The 18,887-nt window shown below is 35.7% G+C and overlaps 1 long non-coding RNA gene across 2 annotated transcripts in view; it reads right to left on the bottom strand.

The window, feature by feature from the left end:
• LOC139180208 (uncharacterized) overlaps positions 1 to 18,887 on the bottom strand; it is a 162,796-nt gene that overhangs the window by 69,595 nt on the left and 74,314 nt on the right. For both annotated transcript variants that reach the window (XR_011564520.1, XR_011564521.1), the window contains exon 2: positions 4,527 to 4,603. This is a non-coding gene — a long non-coding RNA (uncharacterized lncRNA). The remainder of the gene's footprint in view (positions 1 to 4,526; positions 4,604 to 18,887) is intronic.

Raw genomic sequence — 18,887 nt, 5'->3', positions numbered from 1 at the left:
GTATATTGTCACCCTGCTTATTTAACTTATATGCAGAAATGCTGAGCTGATTGAAGCACACTCTGGAATCAAGATTGCTGGGAAAAATATCCATAACCTCAGATATGTAGATGACACCACCCTTATGGCAGGAAGCAAAGAAGAACTAAAGAACCTCTTTTTGAAAGTAAAAGAGGAGAGTGAAAACGTTGGCTTAAAGCTCAACATTCAGAAAACTAAGATCATGGCATCTGGTCCCATGACTTCATGGCAGTAAATGGGGAAGGGATGGAAGCTGTGACAGACTATTTTAGGGGGCTCCAAAATCACTGCAGATGTTTACTGCAGCCATGGAATTAAAAGACACTTGCTCCTTGGAAGAAAAGTTATGACCAACCTAGACAACATATTAAAAAGCAGAGATATTACATTGCCAACAAAGGTTCCTGTAGTCAAGGCTATGCTTTTTCCAGTAGTCATGTATGGATGTGAGAGTTGGACGATTACAAAAGCTGAGCACTGAAGAATTGATGTTTCTGAACTGTGGTGTTGGAGAAGACTCTTGAGAGTTCCTTGAAATGCAAGGAGATCCAACCAGTCAATCCTAAAGGAGATCAGTCCTGAATATTCATTGGAAGGACTGATGTTGAAACTGAAACTCCAATACTTGGGCCACCTGATGGGAAGAACTGACTCCTTTGAAAAGACCCTGATGCTGGTTTTTCAATTGAAGGCGAGAGGAGAAGGGGATGACAGAGGATGAGATGTTTGGATGCCATCACTGACTCAGTGGACATGGGTTTGGGTGAACTTCGGGAGTTGTTGATGGACAGGGAGGCCTGGCGTGCTGTAGTCCATGGGGTTTCAAAGAGTTGGACATGACTGAGTGACTAAACTGAACTGAACTGCATTAGGTTTGTCATAGCTTTTCTTCCAAGGAGCAAGCATTTTGGCCTGCAGTGATTTTGGAGCCCAAGAAAATTAAATCTGTCTCTGTTTCTACTGTTCCCCCATCTGCTTGCCATGAAGCTATAGGACCAGGTGCCATGATCTTAGTTTTTTGAAAGTTGAGTTTTTGCCAGCTTTTTCATGCTCCTCTTTCACTTTCATCAAGAGGTTCTTTAATTCCCCTTCACTTTCTGCCATTAAAGTGGTATCATCTGCATATCTGAAGTTGCTGATATTTCTCTGAGAAATCTTGTTTCCAGCTTGTGAGTCATCCAGCCTAAACGTTTGCATGATGTAGTCTGCATATAAGTTAAATAAGCAAGATGACAATGTAGAACTTTGATGTACTCCTTTCTCAATTTTGAACCAGTCCTTGTTCCATGTCTGGTTCTAATTGTTGCTTCTTGTCCTGCATACAGGTTTCTCAGGAAGCAAGTACGGTGGTCTGTTATTCACAACTCTTGAAGAATTTTCCAGTTTGTTGTGATCCACACGGTCAAAGGCTTTAGCATAGTCAATGAAGCAGAAGTGGTTGTTTTTCTGGAATTCCCTTGCTTTTTCTGTGACCCAGAGGATGTTGGCAATTTAATGTCTGATTCCTTTGTCTTTTCTAAGTCCAGCTTGTACATCTGGACATTTTCAGTTCACAGACTGCTGACACCTAGCTTAATCACACTGTACTTATTAAGTGTGTCCTTTAAATTCTTTGATCTCTGCTCCAAGAAAGGCTATATACAAATCTGACATAGAAAACTTGTGATCCTGGACATGGATTCTGATGCTAAGTTGGACCTTTCCATGTACTTCTGGGGTCAAGGGTGCCGAGCATATTCTGTATAAATAGCAGAGATATAAATTTTATAATCAAGAGGACAACCCATATAAATTACTTAATTTTCAGCTATTCACCTCTTTTCTACTGTTATTCAGGGTGAAAACTAATCTCCCAAAAATGTCTATGTCCTAATGCCTAGGGACTGTGAATATGTTAATATACATGGGAAAAAGAACTCTGCAGATATGATTAGTTTTTGAATCTTGAGATGGAGACATTATTTTAGATTTTTCTATCAAGCCCAATGTAATCATAAAGGTACATGTCAAAGAGAAACAGGAGAGTAGCTGTAAAAGAGGAAAACGTGATGACAAAGGCAAAGGTGAGAGAGAGAAGGAGAAGGAGCAATTTGAAGAAACTGTGCTACCGGTTTTGAAATAGAGGAAGGAGCCACTAACCAAGAAACAGGTGGCCTCTAGAAGCTGGATAACCAAGGAGAAGGGTTTCACCCTACACCATCCGTAGGGAATGCAGCCCTGTTGATACTTTGATTTTAAGACTTTTGACTTCTAGAACAAGACAATAAATCTATAAGATAACAAATTGTACTAATTTGTCACCATAGTAATAGGAAGCTAATAAAAACACATTCAGTGGGAAATTATACTTTCCTACCACACTGACATCATTCTTGCCAATGTAACTTGCTTTAATTAATGAATCATGAGACGAAGTAAGATGCCACTTCCAAGGAGAAACAGCCATCATATTTCCACTATGCTTTTTATTTCCTCTGCCACAAAAATGGCAATGTCCCAGATAGAAACAGCTTCATTCTCCTAGTCTCCAGAGTGAAGATATATTTAGTAAGACCGTAGCCGATCCGCAATGAACCTAAAACATTAATACGAAATAAAACGTTGTTGTCATTCACTTGCTTTACAGCAATAGCTTAATTTGGAGAGAATGGCTATCTTTCTCCAAAATATCTAAGTCTTTCCATGTAGGATAGGATGTATCATCTTTCACATTTTTTAACTCTCTCAATACAATTGTTGAAACTTTCATGATATATGTTATGTACATTTCTCATGTTTTCTATTAATTTTCAATCATTATTCTTTATATTTTTAATTTGAAATCTTGGTATGTAAGAAAAAGAGAACATGAATATGTGTTTATATGGTTTGAATCCTATGTGTGTAAAGTAGGTTATTAGCCCCTGAATTTCTTTAAAACTCTTTTCTGTTAAGCTTGGTTATTTGTTTAGTATAGAAATTTCTGGGTTATATAAAAGGTGTTGTCCCATTGCATTGTGAAGGCTGATGTATTAAGAATACTGCGGCCATATGTAATTTGAATATGTACGAATATGTATATTTTGACCTTGAAGGCATTATGCTAAGTGAAATAAACCAGTCAGAAAAAGACCAATCTTGTATGATCTTGCTTATAAGTAGAATCAAATTTAAAACAAACAAACACAAAACTCATAGAAAAAGAGATCAGACTTGCGTTTATAGGAGGAAATTGGGTAGGAGGAGGAATCGGAGGAAACAATTAAAAGGTACAAATAACCCATGTTTAAGGTAAATAACTACTATGGATGGAAAGTGAGTACTGATCACAGTTTACACTGCTCTATGATATACAGGAAAGTTGTTAATAGAGTAGATCCTAAGAGCTCCCATCACAAGGAAAAATGTCTGTTCCCTTTCTTTTTACTGTATCTTTACTCAATCTATTGTGGTAATCATTCCACAATATATATAAATAAGTCATGCTGTGCAGCTTAACTTTATATGATATATTTCAATTATTTTTCAATACAAATGGAAAAATATAAAGGTGAATGATCCCAAATGAATATTGGGTGTGCAAACAGTAAAGTTAATGTTTGATTTTGTGATTAAAAAGATGGAAGGATACAAAACTTTCATACTAGAAGTGACATCAAATTTAAAGGGTTTTATAAAGAACCTAGCCTTGTTCAGAAAATGTAAAAAGCTTCTGTATAGCAAAAGAAGCCATCAACAAAATGATAAAGCCACCCATGGAATGGGAGAAAATATTTGCAAACCATGTATCTGATAAGGGGTTAATATCCAAAATACCTAAAGAGATCATATAACCCAAACCCAATTTAAAAGTGGGCTGCTGCTGCTGCTGCTGCAGAGGATCTAAGTAAACATTTATCCAAAAAAAAAACATACAGAGGGCCAACAGGGGCAGGAAGAGGTGTTCAATATCACTAACCATCAGGAAAATGCAAATCAAAGCCACACTGAGATATCACTCACACTTGTTAGAATGGCTACCGTCAAAAAGACAAGAGATAATAAGTGTTTGCAAGGGTGTGGAAAAAAAAGTGCACTCATGCACTAATAGTGGGAATATAAATTGGTAAGGTCACTATGGATAATAATATCGAGGTTCCTCAAACAATTAAAAAAATAGAAATACTACATGATCCAGTAATCTCATTTCTGAGTTATTATCCACAGGGAATGAAAACAAGCATCAGCAAGTTCACAGTAGCCAAGATATGGGAACAACCAGTGTCCACAAAGATATGAATGGATAAAGAAGATGTGATATATAGATACAGATATATTTATATAGATATAAAGCTGAAATCAATGAAAAGAGAGTAGCAATAAAGTCAAAAGTCTACATGGACATCTTAAGAACTTTTCACCTTTTATCTTTATTCTCCTTCCAATTCCTTTCTATGACATTGAACTCAAGGATGGCCTTGCAGCTCATTTTGGCTAAGGAATTGTGCACAGCAGTGACTTAGAATTTGAGTGTTCATTCAACTTACATACTGGTGGCACTGGTGACTAGTGAGGAAGTCCCTGCTGGAGGGTGTTCTTTCAGCCTACAACCTGGTGACAGGATCTATAATTTAAAAACAAACAAACAAAAAGAAGGATGCTGAATTGCAATAGAAATTAAGTACAATGAATCCAGTAAGTTTAAACCACTAAAAGTCTGGGATTGTTATACCCACAGCATAACCTAGCCTATGCAGTTGGTTCTGTGAAAATAAGAATAAAATAGATTAAAAAAAAAAAAACTTGGCTACTCATATGCATACAAATATGAATACACAAACACATATATGCAAAGAATATATGCATATATTTCAAATGAAAAAGGAGAAATAATATAGATGTTACAGAGATTAAATTAGCATTATAAGATATGACAACTGTCATGCTAATACACTGATAAAATAAAAATAAATTTAGAAATGGCCTACCAAAATAGAGTCATGATTGACTTGAAAGCCGTAATAGTTCACTACCAATTAAAGAACTCAGCCAGTACCTTAAGATCTTTACATGAATGAAATGCTAGACTCAAGTGGCCCTAGAAGCAAGTCTTACCAAATATCAAAAGCATAAATGATCCCAATCTTACATATACTCTTACAGAGAATAGAAAAGGAAGGATTATTTGTCATCTAGTTTTACTAGATTAACAAAACCTTAATACCAAGATCTGAAGAGGAAAGTAATAGGAGAAAAGAAAATTACTTATCATCCCAGTTTTTAACACATAGTACTATATTAGCAAAATGAATTTAGTAATGAATTAAAAAAAGGTAAGCCTAACATAGTTGGATTGATTCCTGTTTAAAAGATAAAAGGAAAAACAATAAAACATGTAATTACTTCAATAGATCAAAAAAAGGTTTTGATAAAAAACCCATATCCAGTTGTGAGTAAAATAAGTTATTACAAATTTAAAATACAGTGCCTTAATGAAGAGCATCATAAAATAAAGATAATATAATATTAAAAAAACATTTATAGCAGTTACTTTTAGACCATACACTATCACCACTTCTGTTCTACATTGTAGTAAACACTCTTGACATTAAGAGAAGAAAAGAAAAAAAAATGAAAGTGAAAGCATCATTGTTTTCAGATCACATGATTATCTGTACAGAAAACCCCAGAGAAAGCAATGGAAATTTTAGAATTTGTAAAGGTACCAAGTTTTTTGGATTAACAATATTAAGTCAATTGCAGTGTTATACACTAGCAATAGTATTTTTACTATTTATTTAAGTAATTTAAAAAATGCTTATCACTATATACAAATTAAGATATGCAAAATTTTATAGGAGAATATTTCCTTATAGAGAATAAAACTTAATTAAAAGACACTGAATGTAGATGTAAATAAAGGGAGAATTTACCATGAGTTTGATTGCAAGATCCAATAGTGTGAAACTGTCAGTTCTCCCCATGTTGATCATTAGATAAGTAGAATGCAATCATTATCAAAATCTCAATATCATTTTTTTAAAATAACCTGATTCTAAAATTTACATGAAAGGGCAAAGGGCAAGAAATAGCCAAGACTTTCCTGAAAAATACAGTCAGAGTCACCAAGAGTCTTAAGACTCCGGGGTATTGTGGCAAGAGAAAGCAGACAAAACATGTTTACAAGATACAACAGGAATGTACTTTCTCCTCTTCCAGTGGTTAAGAATTTCTTAAATCCAATAATGGTACTGACCATAATGGAAAGTATTGATTACACTATCTGTAGTAAAATTTACAACTTCTATTCTTTAAAAATAAAACAAAGCAGAATATGATCATATACAGAAGGAATGGGATGTGATATAAGAGCTATTCTCATTATACACTAGCAGTTTTGAAATGTAATCTTGTACAAGTGCATTGTAAAATAATCCAGCAATCTTAGTGAAGGTGAAACTCTGTGTGTTATCAAAAACCAGAAACTGTAAAAAATAACATCAGATCAGTAACATAGTATTCAGTCAGTTCAGTTCAGTCACTCAGTCCTGTCCAACTCTTTGCGACCCCATGAATCGCAACACGCCAGGCCTCCCTGTCCATCACCAACTCCCAGAGTTCACTCAGACTCACGTCCATCGAGTCAGTGATGCCATCCAGCCATCTCATCCTCTGTTGTCCCCTTCTCCTCCTGCCCCCAATCCCTCCCAGCATCAGAGTCTTTTCCAATGAGTCAACTCTTCGCATGAGGTGGCCAAAGTACTGGAGTTTCAGCTTTAGCATCATTCCTTCCAAAGAAATCCCAGGGCTGATCTTCAGAATGGACTCCAAGGGACTCTCAAGAGTCTTCTCCAACACCACAGTTCAAAGGCATCAATTCTTCGGTGCTCAGCCTTCTTCACAGTCCAACTCTCACATCCATACATGACCACAGGAAAAACCATAGCCTTGACTAGACGAACCTTTGTTGGCAAAGTAATGTCTCTGCTTTTGAATATGCTATCTAGGTTGGTTATAACTTTCCTTCCAAGGAGTAAGCGTCTTTTAATTTCATGGCTGCAGTCACCATCTGCAGTGATTTTGGATCCCAGAAAAATAAAGTCTGACACTGTTTCCACTGTTTCCCATCTATTTCCCATGAAGTGATGGGACTGGATGCCATGATCTTCATTTTCCGAATGTTGAGCTTTAAGCCAACTTTTTCACTCTCCACTTTCACTTTCATCAAGAGGCTTTTGAGTTCCTCTTCACTTTCTGCCATAAAGGTGGTGTCATCTGCATATCTGAGATTATTGATATTCCTGCCGGCAATCTTGATTCCAGCTTGTGCTTCTTCCTGTCCAGCGTTTCTCATAATGTACTCTGCATAGAAGTTAAGTAAGCAGGGTGACAATATACAGCCTTGATGTACTCCTTTTCCTATTTGGAATCAGTCTGTTGTTCCATGTCCAGTTCTAACTGTTGCTTCCTGACCTGCATACACATTTCTCAAGAGGCAGATCAGGTGGTCTGGGATTCCCATCTCTTTCAGAATTTTCCACAGTTTATTGTGATCCACACAGTCAAAGGCTTTGACATAGTCAATAAAGCAGAAATAGATGTTTTTCTGGAACTCTCTTCCTTTTCCCATGATCCAGCGGATGTTGGCAATTTGATCTCTGGTTCCTCTGCCTTTTCTAAAACCAGCTTAAACATCAGGAAGTTCATGGTTCACAGATTGCTGAAGCCTGGCTTGGAGAATTTTGAGCATTACTTTACTAGTGTGTGAGATGAGTACAATTGTGCAGTAGTTTGAGCATTCTTTAGCATTGCCTTTCTTTGGGATTGGAATGAAAACTGACCTTTTCCAGTCCTGTGGCCACTGCTGAGTTTTCCAAATTTGCTGGCATATTGAGTGTAGCACTTTCACAGCATTATCTATGAGGATTTGAAATAGTTCAACTGGAATTCCATCACCTCCACTAGCTTTGTTCATAGTGATGCTTTCTAAGGCCCACTTGACTTCACATTCCAGGATGTCTGGCTCTAGGTCAGTGATCACACCATCGTGATTATCTGGGTCATGAAGATCTTTTTTGTACAGTTCTTCTGTGTATTCTTGCCACCTCTTCTTAATATCTTCTGCTTCTGTTAGGTCCATACCATTTCTATCCTTTATCGAGCCCATCTTTGCACGAAATGTTCCCTTGGTAAGAATTTATTGCATGGAATAATAGACTGAGAAGTGGAAGTCTTCAGATCTAAAGCTGATATGAAGCTCAGAGGCAAGACATAGCAGGTTGGCTTATAAAGTGGAAATGAGAAGGCAGTTTAACCTTGATAATGATTGGTTATTACAATGGGAATTGTCAGATAGCAGGAGGTTGGTTTAAACTGGTATATACCACTTTAGGAAGATGATTTAAGTCTCTCCTATGATTCTCAGTGGTGTCTACAAGAAATTACCTAAGTTAACTTTCTCATATGTTCATGGAATAAGCAAGGTTTAAGTTTTGCTGTGTGCTGTCTTAGTCGTTAAGTCCTGTTGGACTCTTTGTGACTCCATGGACTATACCCCACCAGGCTCCTCTGTCCATGGGATTCTCCAGGCAAGAATACTGGAGTGCATTGCCCTCCGCCAGGGGATCTTCCCAACCCAGGGATCAAACCCAGGTCTTCAACCCAGGTCTTCCACATTGCGAGCAGATTCTTTACTATCTGAGCCACCAAGGAAGCCCAAGAATACTGGAATGGGTAGCCTGTCCCTTCTTCAGGGGATCTTCCTAACGCAGGAATCAAACCCTACCAAAAAACAAACAAACCAAAACCAAAAGAAAAAAAAAATGACCAAAATAAACCCACAAACAAACAAAGCTCTTGCACTAGAAGACTTTTCTCCATAGCTGCATTTATCAGAATAGGAAAACAAAAAAACAGTGGCCTAAATTTCCATTAATAGAATAGTAGAATGGATGATTATGTTATGGTATAATCATACCAAAGAATATTAGACTATAAAACAATTTTAAAAATGAAATAAATCTGGATGCATAAGTATGATTGATTCTCAAAATCAATTAATATAAATCAATTAATATAAAATCAAAAATAATTAAAATATATGATTCTATTTATACAAAAAAGCAGCAAAATTATAGATAGATAATAGATAGTGGGAGGCATATGTAGTAAAACCATAAAACCAAACCAAAAATATCAAGAATTCCTGGTTATGATTACTTTCAGAGAGAAGGAAAAAAGATGAATCAAAATCAAAGGACAATTAGCATTCTGTGTGTGCTGTGTACTTAATCGTGTCTGACTCTTGTGACCCCATAAACTGTAGCCCGCCAGGCTCCTCTGTCCATGGGATTCTCCAGGCAAGGATACTGGAGTGGGTTGCCATTTCCTTCTCCAGGGGATCTTCCCGACCCAGGAATCAAACCCAGGTCTCCTGCATTGCAAGCAGACTCTTTATCGACTGAGCTACAAGGGAAACCTCCAATAACATTCTACTGAGGTTCTATTCCTTAATCTGGGAGTGGAGAACAAGGGTGCTCATGTTTTAATTATCCTTTAAACTGTGTGCATATTTGCATTTGGATGCAATATATGTTCTTTTAAAAATGTGACGACTTTAGAATGTTAGCCATTTTTACAATAGAGGTAAATTTGTACTCGTTATAATTTTCTAATTTTTTTGAGGCCCGTGTTTCTACTTTTCTCCTTATTGATGTTAAAACTTAATCACTATGTTTACTCTCCCAGTAAGTTTAAAAACTTAGTGTATCTTTAATGTTTTTCCTGTACTTTGAAACAGTAGTGTCTTGTGTTTATATTTGTGAATCACTGCCTATTTACAAAAGAAAGTTTTTCTTCTAGATATATTCTTTATACAGTAAGTTTCCTAAGGACTTGAACGCTTGGCATCTCTTTATTTAGCACTTATGCATTTAAACGACTGGGTAAAATGCTTTCCTTAGAGCAGTTCAGGGAGATTGCCTCATATTACTCTTTCACTCAGGGTTGTGCTTGACAAACATGCAGTTGATCTCATATTCTTTCCTTTTATGTGATCTCTGTTTTCTTTCTGGGAGATTGTCACTGATATTCTTTCTTAAAACTCCCTAGCAAGTTATTGCTTGTTTTTCCTTTTTTGGAGCTTTATGAGCCAACCATTTCAGGGTAAATATATTAAACTATGCTTTTCTATATCTCTGGAATCAGACAGTTGATATTATTACTATAAATATATGTTCTTTTCTTCTCAGTATCCATTTCTTTAAAGTTTCCTCAGAGAGAAATCAGTTCTTCTAATTCTATTCTTCATATTGATTTTTTTTCTTATATTTTATTTGTAGCTTTCTTAAACATTTCTGGGAGAATTTCTCAGCTCAATTTTTCAAGGCACTAATTTTCATTTTGGCTGTAGCTCATGAGAATTTTAATTAAAAATTGAGCTTTGAATAACTGATGTAATGTCTGTCATAATGTAATTTATATTGTTAACATTATATGAAAAATAATCATTTGTCAAAAAGGAAAATAATGTGATTTATTTTTTTTCAAATAGAAAATTATCCTGTCTCAATTTCTTAGGCTACTTAAAAATATTAGACATCCAAAACCACAATGAATTTTTCCACAGCTTTAGTTATTATGCAGATTTCAGAATTTTTTTCACATATTCCATTATCTTCTTCACATGTGTGTGTGAGCATTTACTTAACAATTTTAGTATATCTAGTCTAAATAAATTGAATTTTTACTGTATTTTTCCTATTAAAAATTGTCATTCTAAAGCATTATGTTTGAGGTATTTTATTTCACTGAGATTTCAACTAAAAATATACTCAAGTGCAGATGCTCCAGCCACTTAATAGAGTACCTTATATTCTGTAGTTTTCACTTTCCCAAATTTTATTTATTTTTACATTGCTAATTTTAAAAAGCTATTTTGAGATATAATTATACAACTGTCCCTTAAAGCTTTGGAAAGAGCAGGAAGGAGTAGGAAAATACATGAGTAAGAAAAGAGATAGAGTATCACATACTTTTGCCCTGTGGCTTTTGAATAAAGTTGCTTATGAATAACTATCTTTACTGTGAATCTACTGCTGATTATTTCAGTAGCCTCAGTCATAACCTCTGGACCTCTCTATTTGTCATCTGAATTATGAAAATAATAATAAGTGCTTCACAGGTGGTGAGAAAAGGAATTAAATACTTATTTTAAAAATGAGGGAAAAAATACACACTAATAAAATCAAAACAACTTTGCCTGTTATATTTTTCCTTTAGATGTTCAAATTATTTCGAGAACATCAGAATCTACAAACTGGAAATAGTATGTGTATAATAACAAACTTTGTTATGTTCTCTATACACATATTTTGGTTATAAATGTTTTCAAAATAAGTTCCTATATTTAATGTAGCATTCACCCAATTTTTAAAACTTGTACGCTAAATTATTCATATGTTAACTCAAGTTTACTGGCCTTTGTATGTCATAAAGCAAGCAAAACATTTTTATGTATATAAATTTTAAATTTTGTGTTGAATTATTATATAATGTAGCACATTTCAGGCTTTATTTTTCCTATTCAAGATACGATTTGTTTTGGAATCATAATTGCTTAACTTTGAAAATTTAAATAATTATTTATTGGCTAAAAGTGTCAATGTTTGGGAATAATTAAACAAAAAATTGACTTTTAACTTATGGTGTCACATCAGCCTACTTATGCTGAGTCAGTTCTCACACTTAACTTTGTAATGAATCATTTCACATTGTACATAAGAGGAAAACGATGCATATAATTTGAAAAAACAAATGTATGGAAGCTGATAGGAAATGTCAGGTCTTTCATTGTTTTGTTAGTGAAGAGGTCAAAAAAAAGTTCCTGTTTGGGTGATGCAAATAGTTAACTGAAGTAACTATTTGCCTTTATATGATACCCATCTGAATATTTAGTGCTAGATCACTCTCTCTTCAATTGCATTTTTCCTTGCTACCTTATTTACTGCATTTCTGAATCATAGGTCACATTATAATCTACTTGTATTCAATGTAGATTTTGATGAAACACCTCAAGATCATGAATTTGGATATCTCCTTTCTTTACTAAAATCTTTCAAGGACATGTTTCAAACCTGACCCAAATCCCTAGTGAAACTCTCACGACTCTACTATGTATAATGGCAATAAAAATGAAGATTTAAAAGAAATAGTGCATATTTACAGCTGTGTTTACAACATTCTATAAAGAGCATCTTGACATTGAATGTGTCTGAATGTGTTACCAGCAAACTGTGCATGAGATGAGCAAAGTATGTCACATGTAACTATTTTATTCCAAATCGCTGCACTGTCCCCATCCATGAAACCTGTGGCCATAAGGGCATCTTTGCAATTCATATGCTTAAGAGTTTTAGTTTAGTATTCATTTTAAAAATGAGATTCTGCTTAGATTTGGGCCAGTTTTATACTTGGTTACACAAAGGCCAACTTTTGTACCGTAGCAAAAAAAGAGATCAGGTGGGATTTGCACTAAGAAAATCCAGGAGGACCTAGTTTTCAACCTTTTCTTTTATCCATACACATCTCACCATTCCATTAATTTAAATTCTCCATTCTGGTTGAAGTAAAGGTGAAAATATAAGTTTAGCTAACGGGGAACTGTATTTCGTTTGGTACAGATTCACTTACAAGGTATGTTAAATATGAAAATAAAATGAATACAATGATAATAATCACTTTGTTATTGTAAATTTTATATGCAACTCAGGGACAAGCTTCAAAGAGAAGGATTCTCAAGGCAATTTCTATTGACAACCTGCAACAATAATCTTTATCCTGTAGTTGCAGGTTAAAAAATGAGTTTCAACAAAAATATGCCCCACATAGGCATTTTCCCTTAGTTTGAAAAATGTACTTAATTATCTTTAGGATATTTCCTTTCAAATTTGCCCCCTGAGGTTCACCCACTTATTCTAAACTTGTCCCAAAAAGGCCAGGTCTCCCTAGTGTTTGTGGTTCCACTTAAAGAGTTTAGAAATCAAAGAAGAGACAGAAGATGGAAATATTATGTCTTTCTTACAAGATGGCTCTTTTCTTTGTATCCTTTAAAAAATAAATTTGTCTCCAAGTACAGATGATTCTCGCTTATTGAATGCTCAAGATTGGAATAAATATTTCCAAATCACAGAAGTGAAAGTATGTGTTATTATGAAACAATTAACAAGATTAACCTATTGACTGAGAAAAAGCAATTTAGGATCAATCCCCCCAAAAATCACTAAGTTAAAAAAAACACAATATCAACTAATAAGATCTATTTTTCACTCATGTCATCCAATCACAACTTCATGTCCAATTCTTAAGGAAAATACCATGTAAATTATCAAATCACCAGATATTTATTCACATGAAAAGTGAAAATCTATTAAAAGTATCAAATTATGAGCAAAAGTTGTTGAAATCTAGGAAACATTTCTCAACACTTGCCTCAGTCAGCATTCTTGGTTGCTGGCTGCAGACATTAGAAACGCAGTGCAGCCACACAGGAAGAAAATGAATTTAGAAATATATAAACTGGCTCATTGAATGAGAAACCCAGGGAAGCAGATTCTGAAATCTCCCTGGAATCAGAAGCACCAAGAGACCAGAGGCTTGGCCACTTAGCACCAGTGTGACTAGAATGCTCTTACTGCTGCTGGCACTACTGAAACCCAGCCATTGATACTCCAGTCCTCAGTTCCAACAGAGCTGCCAGAAGAACCTGATGCTGCCTGTGTGCCCTCTCTGGCTCATCCCTGTGGGCCATGGCATCTTACTAGTTCTGCCTCTAACGTATGCCAGTGCCCCAGGTGAGGGGACACACCTGGCTTTGAAGATTGCTATAATCTTGCCACCAACCAAATTTCATAGTGAGGCTTTTTCATAACAAAAGTAGCCTTCACATGCAGGCAAATGATGTCCTCTCCAGAACAACCTTTTTTTTTTTTTTTCCCCTCCATAACACACAGACCAGAGAAATCAGCCATGGTAAACTTTTGGTTAAGTAAGATGGCCAGAAATGACTGTGGGATCATTCCTTCACACCTTCATCCAATTTGTATTTGAGTTATTTAATGTTGGTAAATAAGAAAAAAGAAAGACAGGGTCAGGAATAGTTTTTGACCTTTAAATCCATTATTCTTGGTAAGTCACAGCAGTTGCTCCATAGCTTCCCTGTCTGAACAGAACCTCTCTGTTATGTTCTATGTGTCAGCAGTGCTGTGCGTATGCAAGAGGAGAAGGGAGGGTCCCAGGGGGTCTCTTGCATCAGATGCTTTTCTTCCATCAGCATGTTTTCTAGCCATCTATTCAGCTCCTTGCTTTTTAATATGGATAATATCTTAATGACTAACACTTTCAGAATTGCAAAGTCTTGCTTATTTCTCTAGATATTTTACTTCTGGAGTTCCTTGCTGCTGCTGCTGCTAAGTCGCGTCAGTCGTGTCCGACTCTGTGCGACCCCATAGATGGCAGCCCACTAGGCCCCTCCATCCCTGGGATTCTCCAGGCAAGAATACTGGAATGGGTTGCCATTTCCTTCTCCAACGCATAAAAGTGAAAAGTGAAAGTGAAGTCGCTCAGTCGTGTCCAACTCTTAGCGACCCCATGGACTGCAGCCTACCAGGCTCCTCCGTCCATGGGATTTTCCAGGCAAGAGTACTGAAGGGGGGTGCCATTGCCTTCTCCGTCTGGAGTTCCTTGGCTCTCCTTAATTTTCCAAACCTTTACATTCTAAATGTAAGACAAAGAAACTGGATAGGTAGATAGATAGATAGATAGGCAGGCAGCAGATTTAAAAACCATCCTATGGCACAAAATATTTGATATTTATTAGAATGATATTAATTTTTTCAAGTCTTTCCTAATATATTCTAAAGAATTCTCTCCATGAATTCATAAATATTCAAAATAAGAATATTCTTTCCCACTTTCTAATGCTTCATGAAACCGTCTACAATTTTATGCATGTTTTTCACTTTACACAAAGTCATAAAAATAACAGATTCACACATTCAGCTTCTTGAACTGATTTTTAAACTTGTCTATTGTAATTTTTACTTGTATCAAATATAATCTTGAGAATGACATTAACTGTTCAAAGAACTGACCTCATCATTCAGAAGTTTCCGAATAACCTTTGGCAGAAAGTAAGACACTCTATAATACTTATTTTTTATTTTCTACCATATAGGCTAATATTTTTACAAGAATGATGTCTGATACCTCTGCAGAAATAAGCATCTGCTTCTGAAGCACTCCGAGCACTTGCAACTTCAAATAAAACTCTATTGACCTAGTATCCTTTCCAGGACAAAAACTTTTCTAATGACCTCTGCAAAAAAATTTAAACCAAATCTTTAGGAAAAGTATTAATGTCTAGGAAAAACTTTTCTCCTCAGACTTTGGAGAAATATCTCATCTAGATTCAGAAGCAGAATAGAGTTTCTTTTATACGACAATAAAAAATTCAGATGCTTGAAGATTAGACCAAATTTTCCCCAGTTCAATGTTCACTCTCTCATGGCCCATGACATCTCCACTTAGCTGTCAGACAGCAATACCATTTTAACTCTTAATCCCCATCAGTCATCTTTTAGGTTGGAAAAGTCATTTTATGACCAAGCAGGACTCTTAGTGAAACCATTTCATGCGTGGAATACTGTTTTAAAGGCTGATGAAGTTAGGGGCTTCGTTTAATTTACAGATGCATGTTTCTATACACTATCTCCACTGGTAAAGTGGAGTGAAAGTCCACTGTCTCCTTTCTACCAGCAGACCAAGATAATAAACATGCCTGCTTCCTCCCCAAAGACACACACAACAACCAATACAGAGAAAAGACATACTCATAGACTCTCGCCTCTGAGACCTCATCTCTATCATTTTCTTCTCATTCACATCACTGAGGCACATGAATTTCTCTACACTTCCTCAAACTTTCAGGCACAACACAGCCTTAGTGTCTATAACCTCTTCCTCCAGATTCTTCATGGCTTCCTTCTCATGGTTACGCCCACCCTTTCTTCAAGTATAGAACCAAGTAGCATCTTATGCTCTTATCTTCTCTTTGTAAATGCACTCTTTCCCCCATGCCCAGGACTCCAGGAACTCCTTGCTTGGCTTTATTACTGGCCATTATATGTATCATTTTCTAATACACTGACACATTTAGCAAATTCTAATTAAATAAATTGAAATTTAATTCCATTTACTACATTAAAAAAATAAAGCTACTCACATTCCTAGCATTCAATATCCCATCTAGTTGCCAAGATCAAGAACTGGTGTTGCATATCACATTTTACTTCAGCAATCCCAATCACATACCCAGGAGAAATCCTGCACATATAAAAAAGGGACATGTACAAGAATGATAACTGCAGCACTTCACAAAATAAGACATGCAAACACTTCAAACAAGTGAGTGCATGAATAAATCAGATATAATGCAAGATTATATAGCAAAGGAATGGACTAACATGGTATGTGGAAACAAGGATTGCTCTCAATTAATTTAACTTGCTGCTGCTGCTGCTAAGTCGCTTCAGTCATGTCAGACTCTGTGCGACCCCATGGACTGCAACCCATCAGGCTCCCCCATCCCTGGGATTCTCCAGGCAAGAACACTGGAGTGGGTTGCCATTTCCTTCTCCAATGCGTGAAAGTGAAAAGTGAAGGTGAAGTTGCTCAGTCGTGTCTGACTTAGCGACCCCATGGACTGCAGCCTACCAGGCTCCTCCATCTATGGGGTTTTCCAGCCAAGAGTACTGGAGTGGGGTGCCATTGCCTTCTCTGTAATTTAACTTACATTCATCTAAAAAATAAAAATTAGATTGCTCAATTTACTAAATTTTCCTCAACTGCCACTTTCAAAAGGGCAGAATATGTCAATAATTTGTGAATATACTCAAGGTCACAAATTGGAACACCAATATGGGTGAAAATGAACTTTCAACAGTTCTAGAAAAATACTTTATTACAAAATATTTATTTCATTCATTCAAAGGAAAAGATGAGCATCCTATGCATTTTAGTTGCTCAGTCCCTCTCCATACTCCAAATCATAATTCATCTTCAACAAGTATAGAGGCACAAGCCACAGAAGACCATGGCATTTGGACAGAGTAAACTCTTGTTTTAAGCACAAATGGCAAGAGATTTGGGAAGCATTTACCTGGGCCTGAAGGTATACAGGTTGTACTGAAGCATCTCTGAGTACTGAATCCCCAAAAACATAGATATCCATGTGATTTATTGAACTACATTTGTGAGTGTGTGCACTTGATATTTTGATATGTGGGGTTTTCTTGGTCTTTGTTTAAAGGCAATACTTCCTAAGCATAAGCCACTGTGAATCTTAGCAGCTATACTCTGTAAAGATGATTATAGAAGAAAAGTAGTAGATGAATAAAGGACTCTTTTCCAGGCTGTTTGTTTGTTTGTTTTTTTCCATTCATTTAAAGAAAAAGGATGTATGCCAAAGAGCAAAGGAACCATTCTATGGAGTTAGGATCTAGCTTTTGTCTATTCCAACTTGACCTAAACACACATTGAACAAACTAATTTAATTTCTGGTGTTTGTTTGGTGGTGTGATGATCCCAGAGAGATTCTCCAAGAGACTAAATGATAGGCAGCAAGCTAATGTTGCTGCCTTCCTTAGAAAGAGAAATTTTTCTAGTGAAATTTGATGGGATAAAGGAGGTTAGTGATAATAAATTATTCAAGATAATAATAGTCTTAGGGCTTGCATGAGTTATCTATTTAAATAGTACCCCCTAGCTGAGCTGCATATCAAAATATGGTTAACTTTGTGCTTGGGGTTGAGATTATGCTGTTGTTAAGGTTAAGTAACCCTTATGCTGTTTTTCTTAACCACATACATCTTTCCACTTTAGATCTATCATTAAACAGGCCTGCCAAATTGAGACCGTACATTCAATGAAGTAATTAAACTAATTTATCTTTTACTACCCTGCATTGTTAGCCAATACAAAACTACTTTACATGAAGACATTGGTGGAGTATATCTTCAGGCAAATTACAAGGTATCTATGACAAATCAGATTTCTGAAAGCAATACTTTAATTTGTCCTAAAATTCCACTTTGAAATTTGCAATTAACTCTTCTGTTTGACCTCTACCTCAAGAGGTCCAAGTAGAAAAGCCTTCAAGGCAATGGTTAATTGGATACATGCTTTCTAAGTTAGAAGTTTGAAAAAGTATTTTTATAACTAATTCTTTGGAAGTAGGTATCTATATTTGACTAAGGTATTTTAGTCTAATTTCTGTGTTTCATATTATAAATAGGTGACTTTCTTCATGGCTTTTGCTCTGAAAAAAAATGATTTTTAGAAATTATACCATTTCAATTAAGAAAAATTACTAATGTTTGTCCCCTGGTTTACAAAATTAACTCATATCAAAAAGACATGAGAGGCTAGAAAATCATCGTTGTTGTGAATTTCTCTCAGGATTTTTTTCCTGATGTTTTTAGAAAAAAATGTTAGAATGAATGAAAGTGTTGTTCATATAGCTCTTAACTGATATATTGGTTTCATGATGATAAATAATCTGATTAAGGATTTTACCAAAATAGTGGCATAATAAATGTATGCTTTGGTTCCTACTTTAAGCCATCAATTATAGTCAACATAATTAAAGATGTGTATATACAGATGAAAGTGAAAGTGCAGAGCGAAAAAGTTGGCTTAAAGCTCAACGTTGCAGCAGTTATCCAAAGTGGCTTATACATGCTAATTGAACCCTATAAGAGGTATTATTATTGTCCTCATTTAACAGGCAGGCTAACTGAGATCCAGTGATGTTGCAGGTTACTTGCTTAAGCTCCTGCTGCTTAAAACAGTGT

This window comes from Bos indicus, chromosome 27 (genome assembly GCF_029378745.1).
Source record: "Bos indicus isolate NIAB-ARS_2022 breed Sahiwal x Tharparkar chromosome 27, NIAB-ARS_B.indTharparkar_mat_pri_1.0, whole genome shotgun sequence".
NCBI classification, from domain to species: domain Eukaryota; kingdom Metazoa; phylum Chordata; class Mammalia; order Artiodactyla; family Bovidae; genus Bos; species Bos indicus.
This window is presented reverse-complemented; position numbering and strand designations above follow the sequence as displayed.